Genomic DNA, 12,793 nt, shown 5'->3' with positions numbered 1-12,793 from the left:
GGACTGCCTCTGCATAGCGGAATCGCCGATGACAGTAGTAGAGCACTCACGCCTGGTGCGTGGGATTCCTTACTCGATCCCAGTTCCCGCCAAGTGAGCCTTGTGGTGAGCAAACAGCGTGTGCGTGGACTTTCTCGGGTTTGTTCTCCGATTTCCTTCAATTGTTTTCATTACAGCACCACCATTATCATCAATTTCATTATCACCGTCTCCCTCAGGCACGGAGCATAAACGAGAATTGTTAAACTAAACTAATCTTAAAAAATAAACACCTCCACACGGTAAATCGTGAATGTTGACGTACTCATAATGATCCCTATGCCCACCAAGCAACGGTGCTGTAATGGACAGCGTCGTCGCCGTACACTCTTTTTAGTCTGTTGTAAATTTTTCCCACGTGAATTACAACACATTATTTCTCACAAGCATCAAACGTAGCAGCATTTTGAAAGAATAATACGAAAACTACTAGGGAGCAGATTAAACTGAATGAAAACAGAATGGTATAGGAGGCTTCTACATGCTGAATAATAGCAAACATGGAGAATAAATAATAGACATAGAAAAGTTGTGGATCATTACTTTTGGAATGACAGTCGTAGTTAAAATTTGCCGCTTGTAGCTTCATAGTCGACGATGATCGTAAATATAATCGAATGATGATTAAACACTTTAAGCGGAGAAAGTATGAGTTATTCTTTAAAATCCTAGTACAGAGTGTTTGTTTATCTCAGACAAAATGTTATATTTCTACTGTGGATGTCTACATATGAAACACAATGCTTTAATTAACTAATTACTATATTTATGAATACAGCTTCAGAAATGATACGTTGGCCTTTTTCACTGAAGGATACAGCAAACAATTATCAAGTATATTTATATACAGGAGTCTAACACAAATATTGGCAATATGAGGGTGTGGTTCAGTGGTTGAGCGTTCACATCTGGTGCGAGGCGTCCGTGGTTCAATCTCAGGTCTTATTAATTTGAGGTGAACAACATTGTATCTATGAGTTTAACTGAGATTCTTCCGTTTCCCCCACTTCCTCATTTCATCAACTAGCTCTCGTTTATCATCAGTCTCTTTAGACTGAAGGTAAGAAACATAGGCAGGTAAACTCACAATCTTATATGATTGTATTGTACGTACGTATATGTACAACATTTTAATTTGTCTGTTTCCAATCCTGGCCGAATAGTATAGTCTGTGATAAAGATAATTTAGCGGTGTCATGTAGCAATTTATTGCAATTTTGTTGAAGATTAAACAAACTGGATTTGAGATTAATATCTAATAGTGAGAGTTATGGTTCGAGACTTTATGAATTCAAAAAAAAAAAATTGCATTTTTTAATTACTTCAACGTATTAATATGCTATTGAAATAATAATAATTTGTCTATTCGAGTAATGTTTTCTTAGAATATTGAAATAAGGAATTTTAACAAAACTGGTCAGTATATTTTACATGATGAGCCTCTTTGTTTTTACAGGATGTAAACGAAAGTCCACCAGGATTTTTGTTAACCCTTTCAGCCCTGATTTTTTGTTTACTCAGTTATTTTTATTTTTATTTTGCAATATTACGCTTTTGACTTAACCAATGAAACACAATAGCCATTTTGACTGCGGTTGCCATATATACATAATTATGTGACATACACTTTTGTGTACAATAGAGTTAAAACCAGGGGTATATGTGAACGGGAACGCGGGTGGAAGTCAACACCCTACTTCCAAAAAATATTTTTGGCGTCCATCCACTTCCTAAAAATATTATAAATGGCAAAGATATTCAGGGGGACGGCGTGTAGTCATGCGTCCCCCTACCTTTTCAGATCAACTGGTTAAAACATGTATGAAAATACAAAATTGCATTAATCGAAAATATCATTGTATTCTACGTAATTTAGAGACTCGAAATGCATGACTAAGAGCAGAAAAATTACTTATTGCAAGTTATAATTTCGCTAAAAATAGAACAGTCTACATAGGTGAATTTCGTCCTTTTAGATAGAGCCTACAAATATTGTGCGTAGCTTCCTAACAATAGATGAAAGCACTAGAGAAATAGCAAAAAATGATTTAAATAATTTCATAGAATGCAAAGACATAAGAATCAGCCATTTTGAATCCTCCAGAGTATTTGTTAACTTTGAAATATAGTGTACACACATGGTTACCGCCAGGGCCGATAGAGTTAAGGAAAATAACATTATACGTAATTATATTTATTTGTTTTATGTGCGGTTAGGGACAGTATGTATAGGAATTATGGGATTAAAAAAAATCTTTTAGGAGTTATGTGTGGGCTGTGAATAAACAGAGAACGTTGCTTCTAGAATAGAAAGTGAAAACCAGTTTTTGCGAGTAAACCTTCGTGTTGTATATGTGCCACTACTGAATTAACGTCTTTACCTGGCGGTGTCGTTAGACGTTTCTTTTCTCTTTCATCTGAAAGAAAAGTTTGTTGATAATCTCCTCCCGTATGGATGTTACTGTTTTTATTATTAGAAATACTTATCGCAGCGAGACAAATAAATCAAGCAACAAAAATTAGAAGAATTTGTGTAACTCAGATCTCTTATACCCTTGCAGCAGTTGCCAGAGACAATGTTCCGTTGCTTCCAGATATATATAATTTTACCTGTAATCTTAATGTGCATGATGTGTCTAAACCGGGCACACCTGTTTTGTTGCCGTTGCATTATTCTTTTTATTACGCTTGAAGGTAACATTTATGATGAGAACAACTGTGGTATGTCGTAAAATTAACGTATCCTTTTGGAACTGGTTCAAAAGACGAGTAACGCAAAACTGTTGTTGTATGTTCTTGCCACAGACATATTACAAATAAATATAGAGATTTTTTTATGTCAGTAACAGAAAAGATCAAATATTCATTTTAGAAAAACAAACTTATTATTATTATTATTATTATTATTATTATTATTATTATTATTATTATTATTATTATTATTATTATTATTATTATTATTATTATTATTATTATTATTATTGAGTTTGAGTTTGAGTTTGAGTTTGCAAACAATCACCCAAAAATCCATATGATATTTATGCAATTATTCAAGAATTTCGTTACGTAATATTGTAATAGAACCATAAACTAAGAATTAAAAAATCATCATTTTTATTTATAAAAATGGCAATTTGGTAGATGAAAATGGAACATTTTTTTGTAATATTTTAATTGTTGGATATGTGCATAACATTATTTTTAAAAATTACGACAGTATTTGTAATTAAAAAATCGTTGGAAGCAGAAGCAAAATAATCAGGAATTACCTGTAGTTAAATAATAATGCTTTTTAATAGTAATTAATATTTAAATAAAAATACGAAAAAAACGAAAGCAAACCTCAAAGTAAATTGAAGTTTAAAAATACTTATTTTCACATTATTAAATAATAACAATATTTTGTCAAAAAATGTAATTAGAACTTCCCTAAAATTCTGTAAATTTTTATATTGGCTTTTGGCAAAATAAAAAAAAAAATAATTAAGGCAAACAAAAACAATAGTTCATGTAAAATTATCAAGTTTGTGACTTAAAAAAATAATTCTGCATTTTGCAATATCATGTTACATACAAAATAGACAGTTAAAGTTTTCTGTAGTTATACTTTACCTTAGTGTATATTTCGCTTGGTTTTGACCAAACAATAGTCTCTCTTGCGGTATTTGTAATTTCGTATGGATTTTTCCATTTCGATGCTGGATGCAGGATCCAGAATGCAGAATACGGATTTTTTTTTTTCAAATTGCAAACTTGGTCATTTTATATTGAATATTGTTTTTGTTTGCCTTAATTATTTTTTTCTTTTTATTTTACCAAAGGCCAATATAAAAATTTACAAAATTTTAGGAAAGTTCTAATTATATTTTTTGACAAAATATTGTTATTTAATTATGTAAAAATAAGTATTTTTGAACTTCAATTTACTTCGAAGTTTGCTTTGTGAAAGTAATGAGAGCTGCATATTAAAATATCAGAAAAATACAAATGCAACGAAATACAATTAAAATTGAAAGCAAATAACTGAGCATAGTGTGATTTTACTAGGTAGTGGCAATGGCCGGATCAATCTTCGTGACGCACATTATCAAGTCATTTTGAACTGATAAGAGATTTCTTGTCTTTGTTTTAGTGCTTACCATGGAAGAAAAACGAATTTTGCATAGGTACGATATAGCAAATGGAATTATTACTTTTAAAGCAGCAGATACTAGACGAGGATATTCTTCTCTCCTCTTCAGCCAGAACTGCCTAAGTCTCCGTTACAGAAAGCCAGTTTCAAAGACTTGTCGGGTTTAATTCATTCGCTTTTAGGGAAGATACTGTATCAACTATATACAAGAAATAGATTCTACTATTAAAGAAATAGATGCATATCATTAGACTCTGCAATAGGTATATTAAAAATCCCACAAGCACATTACAAACCACAAATGATAAGGGAGGTAGCTAGCAAGAAGATCTGATAAAATGGGGGTCGTGATGGGAGCTAAGTTGAGAAGCACTGGAATAGAGAGTACTGGTTTTCTCAGAGGGCCTCTATCATGAGGAAACTGGGGGTCCTGAATTTGCTACTTTTACTACCCTATCTTGCTTTTAAACAATACAGTTAATCGTTGTTCTGCGCGGCTGATCGTACACTATGCTGTTTGTAATTTGTATCAACAGGAAGAATATTGCTAGCTGAACTTCCCCTTTGCTGAACATAACGAGTGTATTTTCTGAATTTTATTTTTTTCCCTTTCTTTTATAATGTTGTTTCCAATTTTAGAAAGTGGTTCAAAATGTTTGGTGATATTTTAAGAAAATCTGAATACTAACAAGTGATTTATTTCGAAAGTTTTAAGCATAAGATCAACATTCTTTTATTTTCCCTTTTTCTAAAATTTGATCTTTCCAAAATTGTGCATCTGTTTCTCAATTGCTGTGCCAAAGAGCATAAAATTATTAAATAGGCATGTATTGCTCAACATTCGACAGAAAGTAGCTTAAAATTAATGTAGGGACAACATAACATGTTCATTGACATGCTGATATTACATACTAACCAGGACATAGCCTAAAATCCATGCCTTTCGTTATTAGGACTGAATTTTAAGAATTTTTAACCTATTCAGTTCAAAATTCTTATAAATTTTATTATTATTATTATTATTATTATTATTATTATTATTATTATTATTATTATTATTATTATTATTATTATTATTATTGTCGAATTTGCTAAAACAAAACCGTTCCTAAAAAGATTTTCACCAAACGAATATATCGTTCCTTGAGAAGAAATTTATGGAAGTACTAGATGAACTTGCGCTCTCTACACAGCGCATCATTCATATATGAGCATGAATCTCCTTGACAATGCTCACAATATGTGTACATTTCCCTTTACAGACACAAGTGAAGGACGTCTTGATAAAAATCGACAAGGAATATCATACAGGGGGAGATTTTTTCGATCATTTTTCAATATCTCGCACCGTTTGCAAGATTTGAGCCTACTTCCGGTTGGAGTTTCTAATTCATGTATGATCAGTGCTTTCTTTCTTCTTGCATGCAGTATGTAATGAACAAACATATTACACACTCAGTTAATTATAATGTCAGTGATATATGGTATTCATTGGGCAAAACTCTCCAAACAATAAAGATTCATCTTAGAGTGGAAAAATGGTTATTCTTCGTTTCTCGTTATCATTTGGCCATGAAACAAACGCCGGAGAGATATACTAAACCCAATTGTGTGGTGTTGGAATGTATAACTCGCAGGATATGATACGTTTTAAAATTTCAGTACTTCCAGTGTACCCCTATAAAACGTAATTTAAAAAAATAACGGCCATTTTTTTTAAAAAAAATATTCAATTAAAACTGTACAATCTACACAAAATTTGCAATCGATCTGTGAAAACGGATCTTTCTAGAGCTTGCTGTTTTGGGAGATACCATTGTCAAAAGAATTGGCCACAAACATATAAGCAGGGCCGTGCCGTAAGAAGGAGGCGAAAAATTCGGGAGAAAAAGGAAAAAAGATAGGAAAAATCGCTTGGAATATATGTATGGGGGACGCTGTCGTATACTCTTGCCCCGGGCGCTGATTTTCCACGGCACGGCCCTGCATATAAGCGTTCACACACATATAAACTTTTCTTGACAACAAACTTATAAGCATGGGCATCTCTGGCGGGGGGGACGGGGGGAACGCGTCCCCCCCAATATTTTGAAGTGAGATAATCTAACATTCCGCTAAGATACTAGCAGTTAGGTCATTTCCTTTGATGTACCCCCCCAAATTTTACATGCCAGAGACGCCAATGCTTATAAGCCTAGCATTTTAACATATAGATGTTGGTTTCATCGGACTATTGGGTGGGATCATCGGTAATACAGAGACACCTTCGTGATGTCGCTGATGCGGCCTGAAACTCGCAATGTTTAAACATTTGAAATACCATATATGTGAACATGCAAAACTGATCCTCTTCGGCTCACATTAATCATATCAACCATAATTCATAATATCCATCGTGTTTTAACTAATAGTGAAAACGCTAAAACACTTCAAATTAATATTTAATTGAGTTAATATTTAATTGTTAAACATAGTCGGCTTTCTACATATATAGATAATACATATGTTAACAGCAGATCCGTTAATAAGTCTCTATTTAACATCACACATTATCCAGCACTATCTGAGTAATATAAAATCCATGTATTTATAAAACTTTAATACGCTCACCGTGCATTACTGTCATTCAGATTTCCTGAGAGCTTTATCCTTAGACGCTGATCATCTTCAGTATTAATATATGTATATGTACACTCATGTCCAAAATTATTGTCGCATATCTATAACTGTCTTCTTGTAAGAATATAATTTGATAATGATTTTGCAGGGCACTTTTAATACTGATACAATGTGTATAATCGGGAAATATATATTTGTGGTAAATTTAATAGGAAAAGAGTTATAAATACGAAAATCAGAATGAGTACAACAAAATGTTACTAAATGGACAATAAAGTTTTAGTTTCGTTTTATTGTTCTTATTTACTGCTCTTTTGACATGAAATTTGCCACATACATGTCTTTGCCGGTTATACACATACTAACATTATAAGAAATACCGGGCGAATTCATTATCAAATTATATTCCTAGAACAACAAAAATTATAGACATGCGACAATATTTTTGAACATGAGTGTACATACTAAACTACTGTTAACAAAATAACAAAATAAATATAGGAATTTCCCTAAGTTCATCTATAATTATTTCTAAAACATGACAACTCCATTACATTCATCGCTTTTATATTCCAGCAACCTACTAAATGTGTTAAATTCAATCCTACTTTAGGTTCAGCCCATGTCCCTCCCTTACTGCAGCCCCAACTAAGCGTCTGCCCCGAACTAGAATATTCAAACGGAAGATGTCGGATTATAAGCGTAACCTGTGAGAAAAAAAAGCAAAAACCGGCTTATAGTAATAATATACAATATATATATATATATATATATATATATATATATATATATATATATATATATATATATATATATATATAGTATTAGAATATAACATGATGAAATAATTGAAACATATACATTTATTTATTCCGGAATAGTCGAAGTTCGTTTACTTATTATTACTTAAAATCCCTGAAAACATGTTCTGATTTTGGATAACTGTTGCAGTATTTCTGTCTTTCATTTTTAATTAATAACATTGTGAATAAATAGAATATGTCAAACAGGAGGTTTTTTTTTTTTTTTTGGTATGTGTTTTTTGATTTTGTTTTGCTGCGATTTTTCTGTGTTGACCTGTTTCACGCCAGTCGTTGAAGAAAAAGAGAGAGAGAGAGAGTAAAAAAGAAAAGAGGGTAAAATTGGATTGGCAGTTATTGAAAATCGTAATATGTTCAAAAATACAGACTAATAAATCATCAGTAGAGTAATATATCTCAAAATATTTTGACTTGTGCGTATATTGAAAAACTCCGTTCAACGAATAAGCTTTCAAACTTGATTCACAATCTATGTTTTTTATTATTGTTTTTTTTTTAATTTTGTTATTTGGTCCATATTTCATTCAGTCTCCACAAACAGAAACGTTGATTTTTTAAAACTTTCTGGCTAGTTGTACTCGTATGCTGCGACAATTCTTGATGCATTCAAACGAAAGACAGAAAGAAAAAAAAATTTTGTTCGTTTTTTTTTTTTCTTTCTTTCTTTCTCAACCACGGTGGTTTAGTTTAGGATGATAACATCCGGAATGTCATCGTTCATCTTGTATAAATGACTTGTCCTCCATCCGTATCTCTAGCCGCGGAGGTCGAGACTTCCTTTGACCCTTTTCATAAGGCGAGAGCGCTTATGTCAATAGGCAAACCAAGCGCAACTCTCCATTTTGTCTTGTTGCAAGGGTAGTACACTTGTGTCGTTCATACTCATTATATACAAACTGTATGCTCTTGATTTTAGTAGTATTACTGTCTAATGGTGTGTGTTGATTATTTCCCTGCTAGTTTCTTACCTTCATAGGGAAATTATCAAAGTTATTCTCTTTAACAATTACGTTTATTAAACATCGTGGTGTTTTTCTTCGTCAAAAGCCAAGCCAATGAAAGAAGGAAAGAAGATACAAATAACCCCTTTTCCTACTATTTTAAACTGAAATAATACTAAAAAGTTCTGTCTTCTAATCAACCGTTCCTCAAGCTGTGCTCCATCGACTATGTAAATGGTTCTTGACGTCTGTCCTTGTGATACTCTAAAATTTAACATTAGTCATAAATAGTCAGAAAAATTTATAAAAATTCAATTGAAATGCGTATCACACGCCCTAGTTGAGAATCTGAATCATGTATAAATTTTTAAAATGTTTCTGTGTAAATTCAGGTAGCTTAAATAGATATACGAGAGTAATTCATAAAATAATGCCTCTAAGGTGATACCTTTATTTGTGTTTGAGAAATAGCACCAACACAGGTATCAGTATTTTTAAGTTACCTTTTTGTATCCAAATGGATACCCAGGCCCAGTACTTGGATACCAAGTGCACTTCATAAATCTTTAAATCACTGGAAGAGTATTTGAACAACAAATTACTTGAATTACTGTAAATTTAAAATTACTTCAATATACACTGGTTTGTAACTATATGTATTAGCTTGCATTCTGTGGATAGGTATAAAATTAGAGAGCATTCTTGAAATTTCAGATATTTCTCTTTCCTTCGTTTCGCATAATCATTTGTCTACCTCGACATGCTAGCATTTTCACTGTATTCTAATACAGAGAAAGTTAATAGACCGACTAAAGAGGTAGAAAGGTTGAGGCCGAACTCTCGCATGTCTAAATGACGTTTGGCTTGTGTACCTTTTGAACAGTCTCTGAGAGAAAATAACAGAAGAAAACAACTTGCTATTTTGATATTTAATTTTTATGAAATGGAATATTTACTTATCTGTAGCTTACAACATTGTTTTGGTTCGTTACAATTAAGACTCATTATTTCTGATAAAATATTGTGAATAGAATTTTTACATTTTGGGGGAACACTTTGCGTCGCGACGATAGCTAGTTGTGTTTCTGACGTCTCAGGTAACGATCTCTCTCTTAAAAATTTATTTTTATCTGTTGTCGAGACTGATGAGTGCGGTGTACAAGGTTTGTTGCACTGTGAACAAAGACTATTGAGGAATTCCTAGGAAAATCTTCTAGGGCTAACTACAGATGGTGAATCTGCGAACACAGGGAAGGACGAAGGATTATGGCAACTTGTAAGAAATTACGTGGGGCACGACATCCTTAATGTTTGGTGTGTTTGCCACAGATCCGATCTTGCAATGGAGGACATGTTGGATTGTGTCCCTGAAATGACAGCTCTCAAGTTGGAAAAGTGTTGCAACGTATTTCAGAACATTGAAAATAAAAAGAAAAAGGCTGCACAAAATAATGCCTAATATCCATACTTTTCCTTCCCACTTCGAGGTACTATTTGCTGAACACTTGCATACATTGATTACCGCCATACTCCACAACTTAGCTGGGTGCAAGATGATTTGGGAGGCAAGTGTCAGGAAAGGGGAGAAGGATCGAGCTGCTTCCAAAGGAATGTTAGACGCATGGGCCGAAATTTCCATGCAGTTTAGGTTAACAATTCATATGTATGACATCACCAGTATCTTACAGCAAGGGATGCATTAAGGAAGCTGAATTTAATGTTGGAGAATCTGTTTTCCGGTGGAAAGGAGGAGTGCATAGTTAGCAACAACGTGGATAGCGGTGAACAGAGGCGACAGTGTCGTACAACTCTGCATTATTTCTCTTCGAACAGCTTCCCAGATTCTGTTCCGACGAGTCACATGCATATTATGTCTTGCTTAAACTTCCTTGGTATTCGACTGAACATAGAAGATGATCCCATTCAGACTACTTTATCTGCATCTTCAGCACAATCGATGAAATAAATGCTACTCGTCCATTAGTAGAAGCAATGTTTGGAGAAGAACAAGTACGCTCTTTTGCCCCAATATATGCGACAGCTGACCAGGAATTGAAGAAGTATCATTATTAGTGGACAGTATGGGACAGGTTAAAATTTCAAGTGTGAACCTAATACCAGAAATTAACCAGTTACAACTGGAACAACACGCTTTAAAACAGGAGAGAAACCAAACAATGTGAAGCAGATTGAAGAGATTGAAATTGAGAACGTAGAAATTATTGCAGACATGCTATGATTTAAACCATTGATAAGATTTAAACCATAAAGATAAATTTTTGACTACATTGTTTCTAAAAAAAAAAAAAAAAAAAAAGAAAAGAAAAAAAAGTATTGGTAGTAATATTTAGTATTGATTACATACGTACACACATAAAATGATTTTGTTATTGAGATGTTTAGTCAAGTTCACGAACTATTATTTCCTCATTGAGTATTTTGTGTCTTGTATCCTCTCCATCTGTACCAGTCGCGTTTCTTTGCCCTTACCCTTGTCCTGTCTATGTCCAACTTTAAAATATGGATGTAAAAATAAATAAATAAATGAATGAAGGAAAATGTCCAATTATGATAGAAGAGTACGTAAGAGTATCTTTAAGTACCGTCCTGAAAGCGGATCTGAACCAAAAATGTAAATAAATAAATAAAATAAAAATAAAAAATAAAAAAAATATCTCCGCTCCTGTATTGATGGCGATTAGTTGAATGGGAAATGAATAGCAGAAGTCTGACAAATATATTATTATTGTAAAATATACAAAAATATACTTTCAAAACTTTCAGTGCGTTTGAATTTTGCTGTGTGTGTCAAGGGCCTTTTTGTGCCTGGATACCCAGTAGCAATTTCTTAAAAAATGCACTGCTACAAATGGTGACATCATTTTTCAACATAGTTCCCATTACAGTCAGCACACTTGCGCCAACACGAAACGAGTTTTTTTTTTTTTTATGTCGTTGGCGAAGAATTGTTGTGGCTGCTGGCGACACTACTGCCAAATTGCTGCTTCCACCTCCACATCACAACTGCAGCGTTGGCCCTTAAGGTGATCCTTAAGTTTGCGGAAGAGCCAATAGTCGCATGGTACAAGATCCGGACTATAGGCAAGATGAGGCGAATGTCCACTAACCTCAGCCGCTGCAGTGGTTCTAGAGTTGTGTGTCTTGTGTGCGGACGAGCATTGTTGTGGTGCAAAATTGTTTGTTTATCTTTGCAAGTGTGTTGCAATCTGGCCCGCAGTCGCGATCAACTCGTCCACCTAATTTTGATGATCCTCATCAGAGGCCGTTTCGGGCTATCCACTTAGGTACTGATGGTGGAGATTTGATACAGCTGGAGTTTGGTTTTGCACGGTCCTTCCCCATCTCCGCACAGAACTGACGTCAACACATGCTTCCCATAAACAACAGTCAGAAATTCAATAACAGACAACCCGCTGTTTCAACCTGAGGTCAGCACTGTATGCCATGTATTGTTCCATTACTCTGGAACAAGAAGAGATAGGAAGAGTGGAACAAGTATCATTCTATAGCTTAAAATTTCAGTGTATTAATGATGAATAGTTAAGTATGTTTGCAGTACTGTTGGACGAATTACTTTTTGAATTACCCTAGTATTATTTCAAAATATTCTCTATAGCCTTCAATTGTTAAAAATATTAAGATACATTTTCTTCTGGTAATACGAATATAAATTTAAGGAAATATTAATTAATATTATTTTAAAAATACATATAAGCACGATATGGTAATATATGCTCAAAATACTTATAAATAGAAACAGAAACGATATATAAATTTGCATTCGAAGGCCACAAGAGTAGGGCGGTACGCAATACTTTCAGACTAATAAAATTAAGTGTTGTCTATGATACGAGAAATAAACTTTCTCGTCTCGTCTTTTTTTCATAAGTCTCGTCTCGTCCTAATTCTTGAATAATTTTTTCCGGTCTCCTATGGATCCTTGTATAGTTTTCTCGTCTTATTTTGTACAATCATGTACAAAATTTATGCCTTGAGTTCTTCTTAATTTCATCTGGATGTCATCAGAAACCTTCCGCGTTACGAGAGGTCCGTGAACGGTGTACTGTAACATTTCAACCATACTTATTATTGAAGTATATTGTGTAATGACTTGCATATATTTAAAATGTTGATAAATGCTCTTCATTATGTGCGTTCAGTCACTTTATCAATTTATAATTTTTATATTATGAATCATGTTTACGATCTAAGATGTAAGG

The sequence above is a fragment of the Thermobia domestica genome, chromosome 14, assembly GCF_964235325.1.
Source record: "Thermobia domestica chromosome 14, izTheDome1.hap1.1, whole genome shotgun sequence".
NCBI classification, from domain to species: domain Eukaryota; kingdom Metazoa; phylum Arthropoda; class Insecta; order Zygentoma; family Lepismatidae; genus Thermobia; species Thermobia domestica.
This window is presented reverse-complemented; position numbering follows the sequence as displayed.